The following is a 19,387-nucleotide window of genomic DNA, read 5'->3' as shown; positions in this document are numbered from 1 at the left end:
CAGCTCCCTGCCTCCACTATGGAGTGACCAAGTCAAAGGCACTTTCAATCTCATTCCACGGAGGGCCGAGTGTCTACAGGATTCTGTACCACCCTTGTGATCGGTGAATGAAGGTCACTAATTAGTAGGAACTCCCCTCACCTGGTTGTCTAGGTCTTAATTGGAAAAACCAAAACCCCACACACTCGGCCCTCTGTAAGTATTGACTGAATGTTCATCCCAGTTGCACTTCATCTAGCCCTCAAGTGGTAGAATGATCTTGTTTCGTCACCTGTTTACAACCACTACATAAAGACCCATCTGTTCATTACATATGAATGCACCCTTTAAACTTGTTAACATGGCTGCTTTTATCATTTTTGTGATACTGCTACTTGATGACAAAATGTTTTATAATATTGCATATACACACACTTCTTTGAGTGTGTTTGTTAATGGAGTAAACTGTAAACATGTTTGCATTTTACACACACCTTAAGAATACGCTGGAGCAAATCATGATAAAACAATTGACACATGCATACTATACAACACAAGCTCAGAGACCGTGAATCAGCAGCCTCCCCAGGTTAGTCATGACACATGGTCAGACTTCTGCTTGGTGGATTTTACGAATCCCAGCTCAGAAACAGCCTGGATTTTTTTTTAAACTGGTTGCCTTTGGCAAGAGGCTGAAACTTGGACGCAAGTGAATCTTCCAGCAAGACAACCCTAAGCACACATCGAAGTCCAAAGAAATAGTTAATTGACCACAAAAATCAACATTTTGCAATGGCCATCTCATTCTCCATACTTGAACCCCATTGACACCCTGTGGTTTGAATTCAAGAGGGCTGTCTTTTCTGAGTAATTGTATTAGTATAATAATATTTCAAAATTGCATACAACATAGCTCACTCAGTATTTGTGCTAATTCATTTTCTACAGTCTTTTGTTGCTCAACTTTATCAAGGGTGCCAATAATTTGACCTGACTGTATATCTAGGCTATGGGAAAGGAAAAAGACTGCAGTAGGACATGTGGTATGAAAAGCAATTTTCAAAATACATCACGATCAAGCATTTTAAAACTTCCAACAGTTAAAGGATACCGTTTGAGTTCATCCACTTTCCCATAGTCCAGTCAGCATCCTTGCCCTCTGCAGCATAAACCTGCAAATACATACAAATGCAATATGTAAAGTGTTCTTGTTCAGGAAAGAATACCAACAATAGTGTTTCATTTGATTCTTTATAAAAATCTACCTCCTGTCAGTCATACAGGTTGATGAGCCTCCCACACTCCATATGGAGTTTGTACACAATGCAGTTGTCAGGAGCAGCATTTGAAATTGTCCCGTCCGCAGGTTTTCATTCTGAACCACACATTAGCATCCATATCAGCTGCTGTTGTAGCTTTAACACTTAAAGTTTGGGCTGATACTCAGTTGTCTAAAGAGACTGGCTTACCTCCTTTCCTTCATCTGCACTGAAAGAATTGTGAATAGGTGAAAGTAAGCCCACTGATAGTAGTCCACCAAATTGCTTACACCCATCAAGTCTTTCCAGATTAGGGAGAGGATATGAGGAAAGGAGTTTACTAGAGTTTACACTTTTGAGACAAAGCCTCTCAGTGGTAAGTTGTTTACCTTCAGGTAAAGGTAGGGGTTGCTGAGGGCAGTCTGGATGGTGTGGCGTTGAGGTGGGGTCTCATGACAGCAGAGGAGCTATAGTAGCACACACACTGGGATTCGGGTAGGGGCACTACTGTACATATTAGAAGTGTATTAAAATCAGTCTTTTCCATTACAGAACATGTTACCTTTTGCAGTTGGAACAGGTCTGTTTTCTTCTGGAGGCCTTTCCTTGGAGAAGAGATGATCTCCTCAGCTGCACCAGCAACATCTGATAGGGTCGAAGAAATCATGTACATGGCAACTTGTATAGAACTTTGAAATAAGTTTCGTAAGGCAATGTTTGTGCTTTATATCGACGTTAAACAACGATTGTGTAATAAATCATTACCTCAGCTGCATGGCAGACACATGCTCTTCATTCTCCCACACATTCTTCTCCAGACAGGATATGTGCAGTTCCCTTATCTGAAAATCGAGGCATATGTGGAACAGGCGAGACAGTTGGTGCCATGCTCTACAATTACATTCCTAACATGGAGGTATTATTTCAATGGCAACTTTGATAAACAAAATGTTCAAACCGGTTTCCCCAGAGAGTATTTAGGTAGAGAAGACGTTAGAACGTGGAGAGGCATTGAGACAAAGCACTCAACAGCACTCAATATTTACCTTCACATGGTCATCACTGGTCAACAGCTCCATTTGCTCCTGGGGAGCCTGCTATGTACCTGGGGGAAAGGGTGCGAGGTAAACACCAAGCATCACAACAAGTTTTAAACAGACGAACCACACAACATTTAAATAATGTTACTCAACCATCATATGGGTAGAAGTGTGTGTGTGTTGGAGACTTGTGGGCCTGCGTGTGCGTATGTTTGTGAGACAGTCACCTCATGAAGGATGGCAGCTGTTGGATCCTCTCTACATCCCTGTGGCTGAGCTCAGTGGCGTGGCCCAGGGCCGCCGCCCTCTTACAGCACAGCACGCTCAGAGGCTGGCTGTGGAAGTGCTCCAGCAGAGCCAACTGGTAAGGGGGCCCCATGTTCAACACACACGTACACACAAACCTGAGATCAAGCAATGCAAAAGGTAACTATTCACAGGAATAATCCAAAATAATACATCCAGTGGGGTCAGGATCACCTTGAGACACAGACGGGAAAGCAATACACACACTAAAGTCTGAATTCTAACTTGAGAAAGACGTGTAACAAAACAAAAATAAAAAAATAATGTCATCAATGGGGATCTAGAGTGAAAATGTGTATTGATCTCTAGTTGGTATTCAACTGCACCTTTAGAACCCTATTAGGTTTAGGAATAGGGCAGAGGAGCATGATCACTGTGTCCAATACAACTACATCAAAGTGAATGGATGGATCCATGGTAGCAACAGACTACCTTGTCAATTCAATTCAATTTGCTTTATTGGCATGATGTAACAATGTACATATTGCTTATTTTGGATATTTACAATATAAAATAAAAATGAGAATCAAAATTGTCAAAGGGACAACAATAACCAAGTGTCATAATAACCATACATTCAACAATAACAATAAGCATACAGTAGAGTACATGTGCAGGTTGATTGGTTTGTCCATGACAGTGGTCAGGTGCAGGGTGAAGGACAGGGACTGGAAGAGCTCAATGCACAGCAGAAAGGATATGGACTGGGGTAGCATGTGCTGAATGGTTCTGCGAGACGTGGTGATGCCAAAGACGAACATCAGAGGAAACTGCTCCACGTACCGACTGTCGCAGAGAACCGGGAGATTATATAGCACATCCCGCATGGGCATTTTTAACATATGCTAGAGGTACCCTCACACAAGTACAAGTGCATTTTCCCCATTCAATCAATCTAACAGAGACAGAGGTCAGGGATCATGCTTTTCTCCCCCCCTGCAGATGATGAAGTCTTGCAGCACTCTAGGGTTGAAAGCCTCTAGGTCTATGAAGATCACTAAAATGGGAGGATGCTGTTGCATGTCTTTGCCAAAAGAAGTACGCTTTTTGCCTGGGGTGCCAGACAAATTATTAGGACCAAACAAATTATTTGTGCACATAAGACTCATGATCTGTAATGAGCATTTACACAATGTAGAGATAGTAAGGTAAAAATCTATCAAATGTGACTGTTTTACATAAAAGCCTTACATTAGTCCTTGATTGTGTGCAGTAGCTTCATACCTTTGTCACAGTCTATCTATCCTAACCTGCCTTTCGAAGGTCTTCGAAAGCCAAGTTAATTAAAACAGATCACCAACCATTCCGAATCCCACCGTACTTCTCCACTACGCAATCTGTCTTCCGAGCTGGTCATGGGTGCACCTCAGCCACGCTCAAGGTCCTAAATAATATCATAACCACCATCGATAAAAGACAATACTGTGAAGCCGTATTCATCGACCTGGCCAATGCTTTTGACTCTGTCAATCACCACATTCTTATCGGCAGACACACAACAGCCTTGGTTTCTCAAATGACTGCCTCGCCTGGTTCACCAGGCTGACTTAGAATATGTGGACAACTACAAATACCTAGGTGTCTGGTTAGACTGTAAACTCTCCTTACAGACTCACATTAAGCATCTCCAATCCAAAATTACATCTAGAATCAGCCTCCTATTTCGCGACAAAGCATCCTTCACTCATGCTGCCAAACATACCCTCGTAAAACGGACTATCCTACTGATCCTTGACTTCGGCGATGTCATTTACAAAATAGCCTCCAACACTCTACTCAGCAAACTGGATGCAGTCTATCACAGGGCAATCCATTTTGTCACCAAAGCCCCATATACTACCCACCACTGCAACTTGTATGCTCTCGTTGGCTGGCCCTCGCTTCATATTCATTGCCAAACCCACTGGCTCCAGGTCATTTATACGTTTTTGCTAGGTAAAGCACTGCCTTATCTCAGCTTACTGATCACCATAGCAGCACCCACCCGTAGCGTGTGCTCCAGAAGGTATTTCACTGGTCACCCCCAAAAGCCAATTCCTCCATTGCCCGCCTTCACTTCCAGTTCTCTGCTGCCAATAACTGTAACGAACTGCAAAAATCACTGAAGCTGGAGACTCAAATCTCCCTCAGTAACTTTAAGCATCAGCTGTCAGAGCAGCTTACAGATCATTGCACCTGTACATAGCTCATCTATAAATAGCCCATCCAACTACCTCATCCCCATACTGTTATTTATTTTTGCTACTTTGCACCCCAGTATCTCTACTTGCACATTCATCTTCTGCACATCTATCACTCCAGGGTTTAATTGCTAAATTGTAATTACTTCACCACTACGGCCTATTTATTGCCTTACCTCCCTAATCTTACCTCATTTGCACACACTGTATATAGACTTTTCTATTGTGTTATTGACTATACGTTTGTTTATTCCATGTGTAACTCTGTGTTGTTGTTTGTGTCGCACTGTTTTGCTTTATCTTGGCCAGTTCGCAGTTGTAAATGAGAACTTGTTTTCAACTGGCCTACCTGGTTAAATAAAGGTGGGGGAAAAAGTAATGTACCAGTCACAGAGGGTGCCAAGGGAGCAGTGCACCCTCTTCTGGTTAACATTGGTACTGTGCTGCTTAGGCTCTTCCTCCTCTTCAACATCCACTGACACACAAGCACTCAGTCTCACTAGAACCCTCTGCATCAGGTGCTTCAGGGCTGAGGACAGAACCAAATGAAAATGTGAAGATTTGAGTGAGGTAGTATCCATGTGTCATAAAACAAAATGGCATGCAGATACTTATTTACATCAAAGTATAAATAAATTAAATCTACCCAACTACCAACCTCAAATAGCAGTTGTACAAATTCCCTTGTTGACTAATAATAGAAATAAGAGTTGTTTCTCAAGTACCACATACATGAGACTGACCTGCACACTCTTTGGCTTGTATGGAGACAACAAAAAGGAGTCACCGACTGCTGCAGCTGGTTAGAGGAGCTCTGGAAGGTAATTTCATGATTTGGCACATTCACTCCTACACAGTAAGAAGAGAAGAGACATACAGTTACTTGGTTAATCTCTATCCCATGGACAACATATCAAAATACACTAATTTAGGCATAGGCCCTGGTCATGCCAAAGACTTTTGCGTGTGCACCCTCTCTTTTGAGTAACATACCACGCACTAGGGCAGCTGTAAGAATCTCATTGGCTCTCATACCTCTTGCCCAGTCATCCGTGCCCCGCTGGAAAGTGGAGGCACTCTTTCTGATAAACTCCAATAGGCTGTCTAAAATGATCCTGTTCAGCTCATCCTGCAGAAACTGTAAAGACGAAACGATGTACATTTCCATGCCTGATAAAAGCTTGTTACTTTTCAGTGAGGTGAAACGTTCACAACGTTACAGATATAAATGTAATAAATGGAGCCGACACAATTCTCTATTCTGCATTACATGTATAAGCTCTCACCTCAATGTCTGCCTTCATTATAGGCTCTCACCTCGGTGTCTGCCTTCATTATAGGCTCTCACCTCGGGGTCTGCCTTCATTATAGGCTCTCACCTCGGGGTCTGCCTTCATTTTCTCGAATAATGTCTGCTATTCTCTGTGTCCTCATTGCCATGAGCGAAATAATCCTCTGGAGAAAACATGCGTGCGCGATCAATACAAAATGGCACTGGCAGAATATTCCGTTTTCACAAAACAAAGTACACGTATTATTCAATTACTGTGTTTATAATCTATAAAATCACTCACCCACAGTTGGCCTCTTCTTTCTCTTTTTGGCACTGGGCTTGAACACAAAGCAACCCTATCCATTCGGGGGATATACACATGATCATTGTTACTTCAGTGGGCTGACAACAAGCAATAACTTAAACAAGTTTTGTGGCTAGATACCTATACTTTTGTTATGGTCGTTTTTGCCGAGCTAAAGTTAGTAAACCAGCTGACATACGTGGGAAAGATGTAACGTTATTTGCCACGATGTACTAATTCACCACACCCAACAGGAAACTTCAATAAAACCAATGGATTCATTAGCCTACCTTTGAAACCGACGAAGTTGTCGAAATGTGACTGTCCCAGACAGACTATGGTCTATAAAATATGTTTTATTATTTGACAGATTGTACGGCGCACTTCAGTAGTCATGGTGGTGGGGAACAAAAAACGGCCAGACTAATCTAATATCAATTATTTTGTTAAAAAAAAATCCTTTCAGTGATCTTTTTTCAAATTAATTCGTGTTTTTGTTTTTAACAGTTCTCTCCGATTTTGTATTCGTTCCCTCATTACATTTTTTTTATTCCCTCAATTTTAATAATCTGCATGTTTTTCCATTCATTGTGTATGCAACCCTAAACATGCTGCTGATGGAACCATGGTCTGGAATCGATTAAAACAGGCAAATGATTTCTAATGTCTTATGTAGCTAGCTGTCTTGCTCCTTCGCAATTTCATCAATTGATAGCTATTTGCTTTGTTGCTATGACAATACGTTCACCTGTAACGCTATACTTGCTGATAGCCAGGCTAGGATACGTAGCTAGCTAGCTTTTGATAGATATCCAACCAGTCTGCCCCCTCCATCCTCCGGAGTATAGGTTAGCAAGAGATGGAGCAGAACCAGGAATTGCTGCGCTTTTTGAGAGATCGAGGGTTTGATGAGGATCTCGTACAGACCTTCATCAATGAAAAGGTAGGCCTACGTGATAGCTAACTTTTAGGGGTTTCATAACAAAATAGTTATAGCGCACCATCATTGACATTTGCACCTGTTAACACCGAAGCCTCCAGTCCTAGAAATTATTCCTTTCTGCCTCTGACAATTAAACCGTTTGCCTGATGCCATGTTTTACTGGAAGATCAAATTATGTCACAACAAAAAGTTGCGTTCCGTGCATGGTTGAGCTCTGTATTTACAATTCAGCAATATAATAATGTAGTTGACAGTACGGTAAGGAGCAGGCAAAATAAACTTTCCAATGACCTGAACCATTGTCATGTCAGTGTTATTTCATGGTGTAATCTCAATTATCCAGCAGATGGCGCTGTTCATGTATCATGAATCCGAGTTTGCGCATTGTGTCTTTAGTTTGCGTCGTAAACATGCATAATTCAGTTATGACAGCTAGCGAGGGTCCTGACTTTTCAGGTTATTGAAATTACTAAACTTAAAAGTGTAGTTAAGGTCGCCGTTCATAGAGCTACACAGATCCAGAGTCTGGAGTAGACTCATGTAACTATAAAGTAAGCCATAGTTCTGAAAAGGGAGTAAAAAAGGCAGTAAAGAGTTTGTATAGTATTGTAATATATTGAGACAAACAATGAATTCATAGGCTATTATAACCAAAAGTAGTAATGAAATGATAGCCTATCAACAAACAAAATGACTAATAAATGCAGTTAAGTGTCAAAGAAGTGTCTCCTCAAAACAACATTCTAGCCAGATCAATAAACTGCATCAGAGGAATGATATATATATATATATACACATATACACATAGAACCATAAATAACTAATGAGCTTCACGAAAGAAAATTGATATTCAAGCCACTAAAGGCTGTCATGTTACTGCAAGGCTGCTATCGGTGCACATAACAGCTTCCCGGAAATACAATCAATGACAGATAAATCAACAAATAAATCTAGGTTTATGATGAATTTAAATAAAATATAGAATGCCTACTTAAAGACGCATGCATGACAAACAAAGCAAACTCAACCAAATAACATGGAAATGACATTTGGGGAACCATGGTCAACTCTTTGGTGCTGAAAGGACAGCGCCGCTGCCTTGCCAGATATACAGTGCATTCGCAAAGTATTCAGACTCCTTCACTTTTTCTACATTTTGTTACGTTATTGCCTTATTCTAAATAGTTCCCCCCCCCCCTCAATCTACACACAATACCCCATAATGACAGTTTTCCCCCCAAAATTGAATAAACATTTCCGTAAGTATTCAGACTCTTTTCTCAGTACTTTGTTGAAGCATATTTGGCTGCGATTACAGCCTCAGGTCTTCTTGGGTATGACGCTACAAGCTTGGCACACCTGTATTTGGGGAGTTTCTCCCATTCTTCTTTGCAGATCCTCTCAAGCTCTGTCACACTGGATGGGGAGCGTCGCTGCACAGCTATTTTCAGGGCTCTCCAGAGATGTTAGATCGGGTTTGAGTCCGGGCTCTGGCTGGGTCACTCAAGGACATTCAGAGACTTGTCCCGAAGCCACTCCTGCGTTGTCTTGGCTGTGTGCTTAGGGTCGTTGTCCTGTTGGAAGGTGAACCTTCACCACGGTCTGAGGTCCTGCGCGCTCTGGAGCAGGTTTTCATCAAGGATCTCTATACTTTGCTCCGTTTATCTTTCCCTCAAGTCTCCCAGTCCCTGCCGCTGAAAAACATCCCCACGGCATGATGCTGCAACCACCATGCTTCACCGTAGGGATGGTGCCAGGTTTCCTCCAGATGTGACGCTTGGCATTCAGGCCAAACAGTTCAATCTTGGTTTCATCAGACCATGGAAATCTTGTTTATCATGGTCAGAGTCCTTTAGGTGCCTTTTACTGAGGAGTGGCTTCCATCTGGCCACTCTACCATAAAGGCCTGATTGGTGGAGTGCTGCAGAGATGGTTGTCCTTCTGGAAGTTTCTCCCATCTCCACAGAGGAGCTCTGTCAGAGTGACCATCAGTTCTTGGTCACCTCCTGTGGGACCTTATTATACACAGGTGTGCTTTTCCAAATCATGTCCGATCAATTGAATTTACTACAGGTGGACTCCAATCAAAGTTGTAGAAACATCAAAGATGATCAATGGAAACAGGATGCACCTGAGCTCAATTTCGAGTCTCACAACATTTAAAAAAACAACAACTGTTTTCGCATTGTCATTATGGGGTATTGTGCGTAGATTGAGGAACAAAATGTATTTAATACATTTTAGAATAAGGCTGTAACGTAACAAAAAGTGGAAAAAGTCGAGGGGTCCGAATTCTTTCCAAATGCACTGTATAATTCTCCCGCTTTTGGGCAGTGGATAGTTGGGGCACAGTTTGTCAAACCATTTTGGGACTTATATATATATATATATATAAAAAAAACAATGCCTCATGAGCTTAGTTCAACAGTCATCCCCCCCATCAGAACCCAAATTTGATCTTGTTTTTATTTTAGATGGTCAGTCCTTGCACCCATAGCTCTGTGTATGAATTTGAGAGTTGTTACATTACACCAGGCCCATTCCTCAGCTTTTTACCAAAAGAGGCAGGGTTGGCTGCTTTGTTATTGTTTCAATTAAGGATTCTTGCTTTAATTGAGCTATGTATTCATCCATCCACTATAACCATCCATAAAATCAAGTTAATTACACTAAGTTGTAACTACTTTCCTCTTTTGTTTTCAGATTTACTGCAGTGCTGTCAAGGTCATGATGGATGCTGAACTCGCAAAATACGTGCCCGGATTTGGTGATCGTATTGCCATAAGGCAGTACTGCAAAAGAGAAGTGGCTGCTCTCCATGGATCCAGTGTGTTCAAAGCTGCAGATCCGTTTTTTAATTGTTCCATAAGCCTAAAGAAAAGTCATAAGTAGCCTGCAAAACCTTGCGGAAACTCCAACGCTAAGACAACAGAACGTACTTTCCAAATTGGATGGCTGGAACAAGTTGGAGTCGACTCATTCTGCCAAGTTAGAGAGAAAAAGGTGGTGGGACAAGACAATTAAAGGCACCAAAGACGGTCACTAAGGCACTTTTATTTCCAAATGGAAAAAGAAAACTCAATGATTTGGAATTTAACATGCGAGACTTTACTAAGGGAGCGCTAGACCCATCTACTTCATTGGTCGAACAATACGAACTCAGAAAAGAAAACAGTTTAAATCTATATCTTTCCCGCAGATTAAACTTTCATGGCAGCTGCCTCCATCTCCAAAGAGAAGAATAACAGAACCAAGTACAGCAGAATCAAATGTTGTTACATGCGCCGAATACAACAGGTGTAGTAGACCTTAGCATGAAATGCTTACTTTACAAGCCCTTAACCAACAATGCAGTTAAGAAACTATTTACTAAAACTCAATAAAATAAACAATAACGAGGCTATATACAGGGGTACCGGTACAGAGTAGGGTACTTTCTAAATGTAATCCGTTAGTTACCTGTCCAATTTTTTTTATCAGTAACGTAACCTTTGATTACCCAAACTCAGTAATGTAATCTGATTCCATTCCGTTACTTTTAGATTACTTTCCCCTTAAGAGGCATTAGAAGAAAACAAAAATGTATGTTAACAATTGAACGACATCTATTGCAGGATAAATCTGTTAGTTTCCAGTGGCCAAAAATGGATGTTACATTTTATGGGGTGGTTATGTAGGCTTCTTCTAACCCATAGCTTTCTAGTACATATAATAATACGATTAAATTATTTTTACATTAAAAACCAAAGTCTAACAAAATGTCAGTAATTCCAAGTCCTATGGATTTTTTTATCAGCATAAATTAGATTGATCAATAAAAGCCCCACTTACTCCATAGGCTTGGATCCACGCTATGCAGCTGTTGCAAGAGCACATTTTTCACTGGCTGCCCACTGGTTTCAAAAACAATGATTGATAGGCAGCTTAAACTTCTTGAATTCAACCATTTAGATTTGTGAACAGCTATCCACAGCAACCACAATCCATAAGGCGCAAATAGCTAAATCAGAGAGCAGCAGTGTGATTCACTTCACATCAATGCGCTATGTAGATATCAATAAGTGATACCCGTATCACCATAGACTACGCCACTGCTGCCATCCTAACCTCCAAGCATTTATTCAAGGTGAATAATCTTTGGATGCTGCACCATTGGAAGACAGCTTGGACTGTAGCCTACAAAAAATGTATATTCCTGCTCTTTACCCACGATCCATTAAGCACATTTGGTATCATCATAGTGGTCTCTGACTTGTGGCCAGACTCGTTCAGGTGGAACAAACTTAAACTTGAGCCTTTTTCCAATGCTCATTTGCATTGGGGGTACAGACACAATTCCAAAGTGTGGGTGATGGACATCATTTTCATGTCAGACATTCTCTCACACACACAAATTAACTTGCTCAAATCAATCATGTAGAACTAGGGGTCGACTTGTCAAAAGTTACCAAGGAGGATGGTAGTTACGTTATTGGGGAGCGGTATACATGTGTCGGTCTTGTTCCACCAGGCTACCTCACCCAACCCCCCACCACAAATTATATGTTCAACAACTACATTCACAATGCTATGTTTTACATGTTCTTAAACAGGTGCAGATGTCCTTGTTTTGAGACCAAGAGTGACTTTGGAAGAAGCCCCCCAAGACTGCTGAAGAACACACACATGCTGTACACAGTGTCGTCGTTGTCAGTGTCGCTTCGACATTAGGACCTGGCCACTGTCAAGCTGGCCCTGATGATTGCAAACACTGGCAAAGAGTTCCAAAATTAAATGAATGTAGCAAACTGATACTGTAGCCACAATATGCATTTTATAAAAAAGGACAGCTAGTGTGAGTTGCCATGTATAAAAACTGCACTGTGTGCATACTATTCCAGCATTGCTGAGATGAGAAAGTCTCTCCTCAGATCCAGGGGATGGGCTATCAGGACGAGCTTCAATCCCTGGTAGTTGGGACCCGTTCCCTCTCAAGCAGGCCATATAGATTGTAGACTGTTTGAGGTCATAAGTTCTACAGTGCCTTGCGAAAGTATTCGGCCCCCTTGAACTTTGCGACCTTTTGCCACATTTCAGGCTTCAAACATAAAGATATAAAACTGTATTTTTTTGTAATTTCAGTCTCTCGATGTGCAAAACTGATAGAGACATACCCCAAGCGACTTACAGCTGTAATCGCAGCAAAAGGTGGCGCTACAAAGTATTAACTTAAGGGGGCTGAATAATTTTGCACGCCCAATTTTTCAGTTTTTGATTTGTTAAAAAAGTTTGAAATATCCAATAAATGTTGTTCCACTTCATGATTGTGTCCCACTTGTTGTCGATTCTTCACAAAAAAATACAGTTTTATATCTTTATGTTTGAAGCCTGAAATGTGGCAAAAGGTCGCAAAGTTCAAGGGGGCCGAATACTTTCGCAAGGCACTGTAAGTGATTACGTAGACGCAGCTATCAGCCATATATTTCATATAATAGAAGTATGTATTTAAAGTTTTACTTGCAGTGTAATCTCAGATCCAAAAACCAAATGTAAAACTTTGATGGTTGATGAAAAATATTTGTTTAAACATTTGCTTAAGTGCAGAAATGGCTGTAGTTGAAGTAGATGATTATTTTGTTGACCACCTCTCGCAAAGCCTCACTCTCCACAGGCCCTCCCATTCCCTAAAGGCCCTCTCCATGTCAAGCACCACAAGAAAAGTGTGTCATTGTTAAAATTCTTATATTGTTCATCAGCATTCAATTTCCGAGCATTAAAACATGTAGGCTCCCCACAGGTCCTCAGACAACGTTCAATTCATGCAGTTAAGAGTAAATGGCTGAAAATGGTGCCCCAGAGGGGAAAACTTTCAAATGACCAAAAACAACATTCTAGTATTTTGTCACATTTCGTTTTAGGAAGTCACCAGTGGTGGAAAAAGTAACTAATTGTCGTACTTGAGTAAAAGTAAAAAGATAACTTCATAGAAAATGACAAAAGTGAGTGACCCAGTAAAATACTACTTGAGTAAGAAAGTCAAAAAGTATTTGGTTTTAAATAAATATACTTAAGTATCAAAATTAAATGCAATTGCTAAAATATACTTATGTATTAAATGCAAAGATATAAATCATGTCAAATTCCTAATATTAAATTCCTAATATTAAATTCCTAATGATCCGTCATCATTATTGTGAAATAATTATAAAAGTTAAGGTAAGATTTGAATGGAGAAAGCTGATCTGAGGGCAGTGCTCACTTTCGATCCTATTAGTATCGACACATTACCCAACATCTCACTAAGCAAAGCGCGCTCTTCGTGGTGTTTTGGGAAACGCATGTTACATCTTTGGCCGTTGTTGGAAAGATGCATGTTTAAAACACTTGTCAGCCTAAGTTCCATCGCTATCGGGAAACAGGGCCATGGACATATATTTTGCCAACACATGGCTCACCTTTGTTCAACCAGCTAAATCAGATTGGGAGTTAGTCTATTAGCTAGAAAAAGGTATGCTAGAGTTATTACTTCCTCTTCCAACTATGTACCAAGTCCATTCATTTGAAAATGTTCCTTACTTCTCCTTGCCATTATCATTCATCTGATAAGACAAATGAATCATTTTTTGGGGGGGGTTAACATGATTGGGGTCCCTAGGTCTTTCTCGGCAGGGTTCCATGGCAAGAAAAAGGCCCCTGAGCTAAACAGCTGCTTTTAGCGAAAATGTGTTTGGAGTTACATAGCCTAATGGCTAGAAAAATGTATGTGTATAGTATGTACTGTAGTTCTCAAACTCACCAAAAAAAGGTCTGCTCACAGTCAACTGCGTTTATTTTCAAGAAATGTAACGTGTAAATATTTGTATGTACATAAGATTCAACAGACAAACTGAATAAGTTCTACAGACATTTGACTAACATAAATTGAATAATGTGTCCCTGAACAAAGGGGGGTCAAAATCAAAAGTAACAGTCAATGCAGCTGGTGGCCACACCAGATACTAAGTACTGCAGTGCATCTCCTCCTCATGGGCTGCACCAGATTTGCCAGTTCTTGCTGTGAGATGTTACCCCACTCTTCCACCAAGGCACCTGCAATTTCTGGGGAGGGGAATGGCCCTAGCCCTCACCCTCCGATCCAACAGGTCCCAGATGTGCTCAATGGGATTGAGATCCGGGTTCGTCGCTGGCCATGGCAGAACACGGACATTCCTGTCTTGCAGGAAATCAAGCACAGAACGAGCAGTATGGCTGGTGGCATTGTCATGCTGGAGGGTCATGTCAGGATGAGCCACCTGCAGGAAGGGTACCACGAGCGAGGTCTTCCCTGTAACGCACAGCATTGTTTGCCTGCAATGACAACAAGCTCAGTCCGATCATGCTTTGACACACCGTCCCAGATCATGATGTACCCACCTCCAAATCGATCCCGCTCCAGAGTACAGGCCTCGATGTAACGCTCAGTAACGCTCATTCCTTCGACGATAAATGCGAATATGACCATCACCCCAGGTGAGACAAAACTGCGACTTGCCAGTGAAGAGCACTTTTTGCCAGTCCTGTCTGGTCCAGCGACGGTGGGTTTGTGCCCGTAGGCGACGCTGTTGCCGATGATGTCTGGTGAGGACCTGCCTTACAACAGGCCTACAAGCCCTCAGTCCAGCCTCTCTCAGCCTATTGCGGACAGTCTGAGCACTGACAGAGGGATTGTGCGTTCCTGGTGTAACTCGGGCAGTTGTTGCCATCCTGTACCTGTCCCACAGGTGTGATGTTCGGATGTACCGATCCTGTGCTGGTGTTGTTACACATAGTCTGCCACTGCAAGGACGATCAGCTGTCCGTCCGGTCTTTCTGTCTTAGGCGTCTCACAGTACGGACATCAATTTATTGCACTGGCCACATCTGCAGTCCTCATGCATCCTTGCAGCCTGCGTGAATGTGCCTCAGGCATATGAGCAGAGACCCCTGGCATCTTTCTTTTGGTGTTTTTCCAGAGTCAGTAGAAAGGCCTCTTTAGTGTCCTAAGTTTTCATAACTTTGATCTTAATTGCCTACCATCTGCAAGCTGTTAATGTCTTATCGACAATTCCACAGGTGCATGTTCATTAATTGTTTATGGAAGTTTAGATTTTTACAAGTTATATTTGAAAGACAGGGTCCTGTAAAAGGGACATTTCCTTTTTTGCTGAGCTTCTCTCTCATATAGATACACTTAAGTTGGAGTCATTAAAATGCACTTTTCAAACACTCCACAAATTTCTTGTTATCAAACTATAGTTTTGGCAAGTCGGTTAGGACATCTACTTTGTGCATGACAAGTAATTTTCCAACAATTGTTTACAGACAGATTATTTCACTTATAATTCACTGTATCACAATTCCAGTGGGTCAGAAGTTTACAAACACTGAGTTGACTATGCCTTTAAACAGCGTGGAAAATTCCAGAAAATTATGTCATGGATTTAGAAGCTTCTGATAAGCTAATTGACATTATTTGAGTCAATTGGAGGTGTACCTGTGGTTGTATTTCAAGGCCTACCTTCAAACTCAGTGCCTCTTTGCTTGATGTCATGGGAACATCAAAGAAATCAGCCAAGACCTCAGATAAATAATTGTAGACCTCCACAAGTCTGGTTCATCCTTGGGAGCAATATCCAAATGCCTGAAGGTACACACAATAGTACACAAGTATAAACACCATGGGACCACGCAGCAGTCATACCACTCAGGAAAGAGACACATTCTGTCTCCTAGAGATGAACGTACTTAGGTGCGAAAAGTGCAAATCAATCCCAGCAGCAAAGGACCTTGTAAAGACGCTGGAGGAAACAGGTACAAAAGTATCTATATCTACAGAAAAACGAGTGTCCTATATCGACATAACCTGAAAGGCCACTCAGCAAGAACGAAGCCACTGCTCCAAAACCGTCATAAAAAAGCCAGACTACGGTTCGCAACTGCACATGGGGACAAAGATCGTACTTTGTGGAGAAATGTCCTCTGGTCTGATGAAACAAAAATAGAACTGTTTGGCCATAATGACCATCGTTATTATGTTTGAAACGAAAAGGGGGATGCTTGCAAGTCGAAGAACACCATCCCAACCGTGAAGCACAGGGGGATAGCATCATGTTGTGGGGGTGCTTTGCTGCAGGAGGGACTAGCGCATTTCACAAAATAGATGGCATCACATGAGGAAAGGAAAATTCTGTGGATATATTGAAGCAACATCAAGACATCAGTCAGGAAGTTAAAGCTTGGTCGCAAATGGGTCTGCCAAATGGACAACGACCCCAAGCATACTTCCAAAGTTGTGGCAAAATGGCTTAAGGACAACAAAGTCAAGGTATTCGAGTGGCCATCAATCCTATAGAAAATGTGTGGGCAGAACTGAAAAAGCGTGTGCGAGTTAGGAGGCCTACAAACCTGACTCAGTTACTCCAGCTCTGTCGGGAGGAATGGGCCAAAATTCACCCAATTTATTGTGGGAAGCTTGTGGAAGGCTACACGAAACGTTTGACCCAAGTTAAACAATTTAAAAGGTAATGCTACCAAATACTAATTGAGTGTATGTAAACTTCTGACCCACTGGAAATGTGATGAAAGAAATAAAACGCTGAAATAATATCACTACTATTATTCTGACACTTCACATTCTTACAATAAAGTGGTGAACCTAACTGATTTAAGACAGGAACTTTTACTTGGCTTAAACTTCAGGAATTGTGAAAAACTGAGATTAAATGTATTTGGCTAAGGTGTATGTAAACTTCCGACATCAACTGTATATCTTCCACTGGAGGCATTTCTTATCCCATGACTGAATCGGTTTCAACTTTGTCAATGTACTCTTCCTGGACACAGACACCGAGCATGGAGTCAGTCAAAGCATCTCTTTTGGCCCACCATTATGTATGACAAGCGCATTACCAAACATGTGTACACATACATTTTAATGTGCCCTTAAAATAGTGGCAGTTGCCATGGCCATTGTGCACTTATTTGCGCCTTCTGAAGGTTTTTTCTTTTCCTGTAGCCAGCCATGGAGAAAGTGCTCACACATTGCAAAAATTCCAGTAATCTTGGTTGACTTTTTCCATTCATCCAAAAAATGTATCACATATTCACTCAGTGCTAAGGGACTTGTGTGTTGCATCAAGTCCACCCTTTTACTGGTAAATCGTCTACACTCCGCAGTCACCATATTTAATGGATGCTTGAGAACTTTTGACAAACCTGGAACTTCCATCAAATACTTTGGCATTGCTCTGGACCGATTACCTTGAGGTATACCAATTCTTTCCAAAGGACCTCTAATTATTCATGACTTGGTACCAGACATAGTTGCAACAGTGACCTTAAATAAAAGGAAAATAAGGTTTTAATATCTGAGACTGTCGTCATGCATTATGCCACACATTTGCAATGATAAAGTTTGTGCCACATAAAATGAGCTTTGTCAGTTACTTCATCAGGGGCGGCAGGTAGCCTAGTAGTTAGAGCGTTGGACCGAGCTGACGAGGTAAAAAAAGAAATCTGTCGTTCTGCCCCTGAACAAGGCAGTTAACCCACTGTTCCTAGGCCATCATTGACAATAAGAATGCGTTCTTAACTGACTTGCCTAGTTAAATAAAGGTAACATTTAAAAATCAAATAAAAAATGAATTGTCAAAGAATCTGTATAAATGATCTTGGCTGCAATTGTCACTGTGATCAACTGAATATATTATTAAATGTAGCCTACACATGAGCCTGTAGGACTTGTGCAACACTGTTTTATATGTTAAGTCTATGAAGAGTGCAATGATTAATACAAGGATAATAATCAAACAATCTCCAAAAAGTTAACCTGTAGCTGCATGGCCTATAGCATTGACAACAGTTCACTGTAGATAGCTTTGTTGTTCGAAGATAGAGCACCTTAACTATGCGGTGATCACTTTAGTTGTCGTCATGCACCAAAAACCGGTGCGTGTAGCAGATTCATTCCTATATCTGGCAGCTGGTCATCTGTCACTGGGTCCCTGAATAGGCCTGGTCTTGCCGGTGTGCTTTGCTGAACAGACACTCTTTTGGGACTTCTGGTCGAAACAGCCGCACCACATCTTTTCGTTCTTTACTCTTTCCCTCACAAAACAGCTGATTCTTTCCACGTCATTGGCACTTTTATATTTGAGAATAAGATTGCGACAGGAGCCACATACTGCTTTTGAAAATCCATCACTCAGCGTGACAGGTCCTGCTTTCTTTTCAAAAGCCAGTGTGTAGTCTGATCGCAATGAAGACGATTTTACCTTCCAAACGGTTGTTTCTTCCTGTTACAATTGTTCTGTTCACCACAAACACGGCATACATGAACATATTTTGATGGGGTTTTAAACCGCCGATCTCACCGCCATCCTCACACACTGTTGCACCTGACACTAATCTCGCCCAAACAAGGCATCACTGATTTACACCGGGTTCCCGCCCCTTTTATAACTGATTTTGTGCGATGGACTTCCCCAGGCTTCCTTTTTTTGTAGCCTGAGGCTACTGACTAGAAAATCATGAGCTAGTTGCTAGCTAGATAACAGCTAGTGTAAATAATAAAACTTGCTCAAGACAGTTCACAGAATTGTCAAATAGCCACATTTTCTAACAGACAGTTCAGAGATTCTTACCTTTGCCTCAATTTGGCAGTATCATCCAGATAATCATGTGAAGCTTGAGACAGGCATTTGTAGTTCTGTATGATAGCCACATTAGCATTTCAATGGGGGGGGTAAATACAGGTGATTATATAGATAAGTCACCCTTTCCAAGAGAGATTTACAGTTATAAAAACGTTACACCTGGGTAAGCCTACACAAAACACTACCCCATCTGAAGTGTTTCTAAAATCCCCTATTGGAAAAAGAAATGGTGGAAAAGACGATTGGAACCATTTCCATATTATGACTTTGTGGTTCATTATAGCAGTTTCAACAATCTTTGATCATTCTTTAAAACACTCACCCAACAATATAATGTGACTGGACATCAGTAAAACCAAACTAACAAAAATTGTGCACTGTCTTGAGTAATTTTGTCATAAACCCACTGCTCTGAAACCATTTCTTTCATTACTTACCTGAGGCACTGCCTG

The 19,387-nt window shown here is 41.3% G+C and overlaps 1 pseudogene; it reads right to left on the bottom strand.

The window, feature by feature from the left end:
* Positions 1-335: 335 nt before the first annotated feature.
* On the bottom strand, positions 336-6,605 carry LOC112255728 (annotated as a pseudogene).
* Between the last annotated feature and the right edge of the window lie 12,782 nt (positions 6,606-19,387).

The sequence above is a fragment of the Oncorhynchus tshawytscha genome, linkage group LG08 (genome assembly GCF_018296145.1).
Source record: "Oncorhynchus tshawytscha isolate Ot180627B linkage group LG08, Otsh_v2.0, whole genome shotgun sequence".
Lineage (NCBI taxonomy): Eukaryota > Metazoa > Chordata > Actinopteri > Salmoniformes > Salmonidae > Oncorhynchus > Oncorhynchus tshawytscha.
This window is presented reverse-complemented; position numbering and strand designations above follow the sequence as displayed.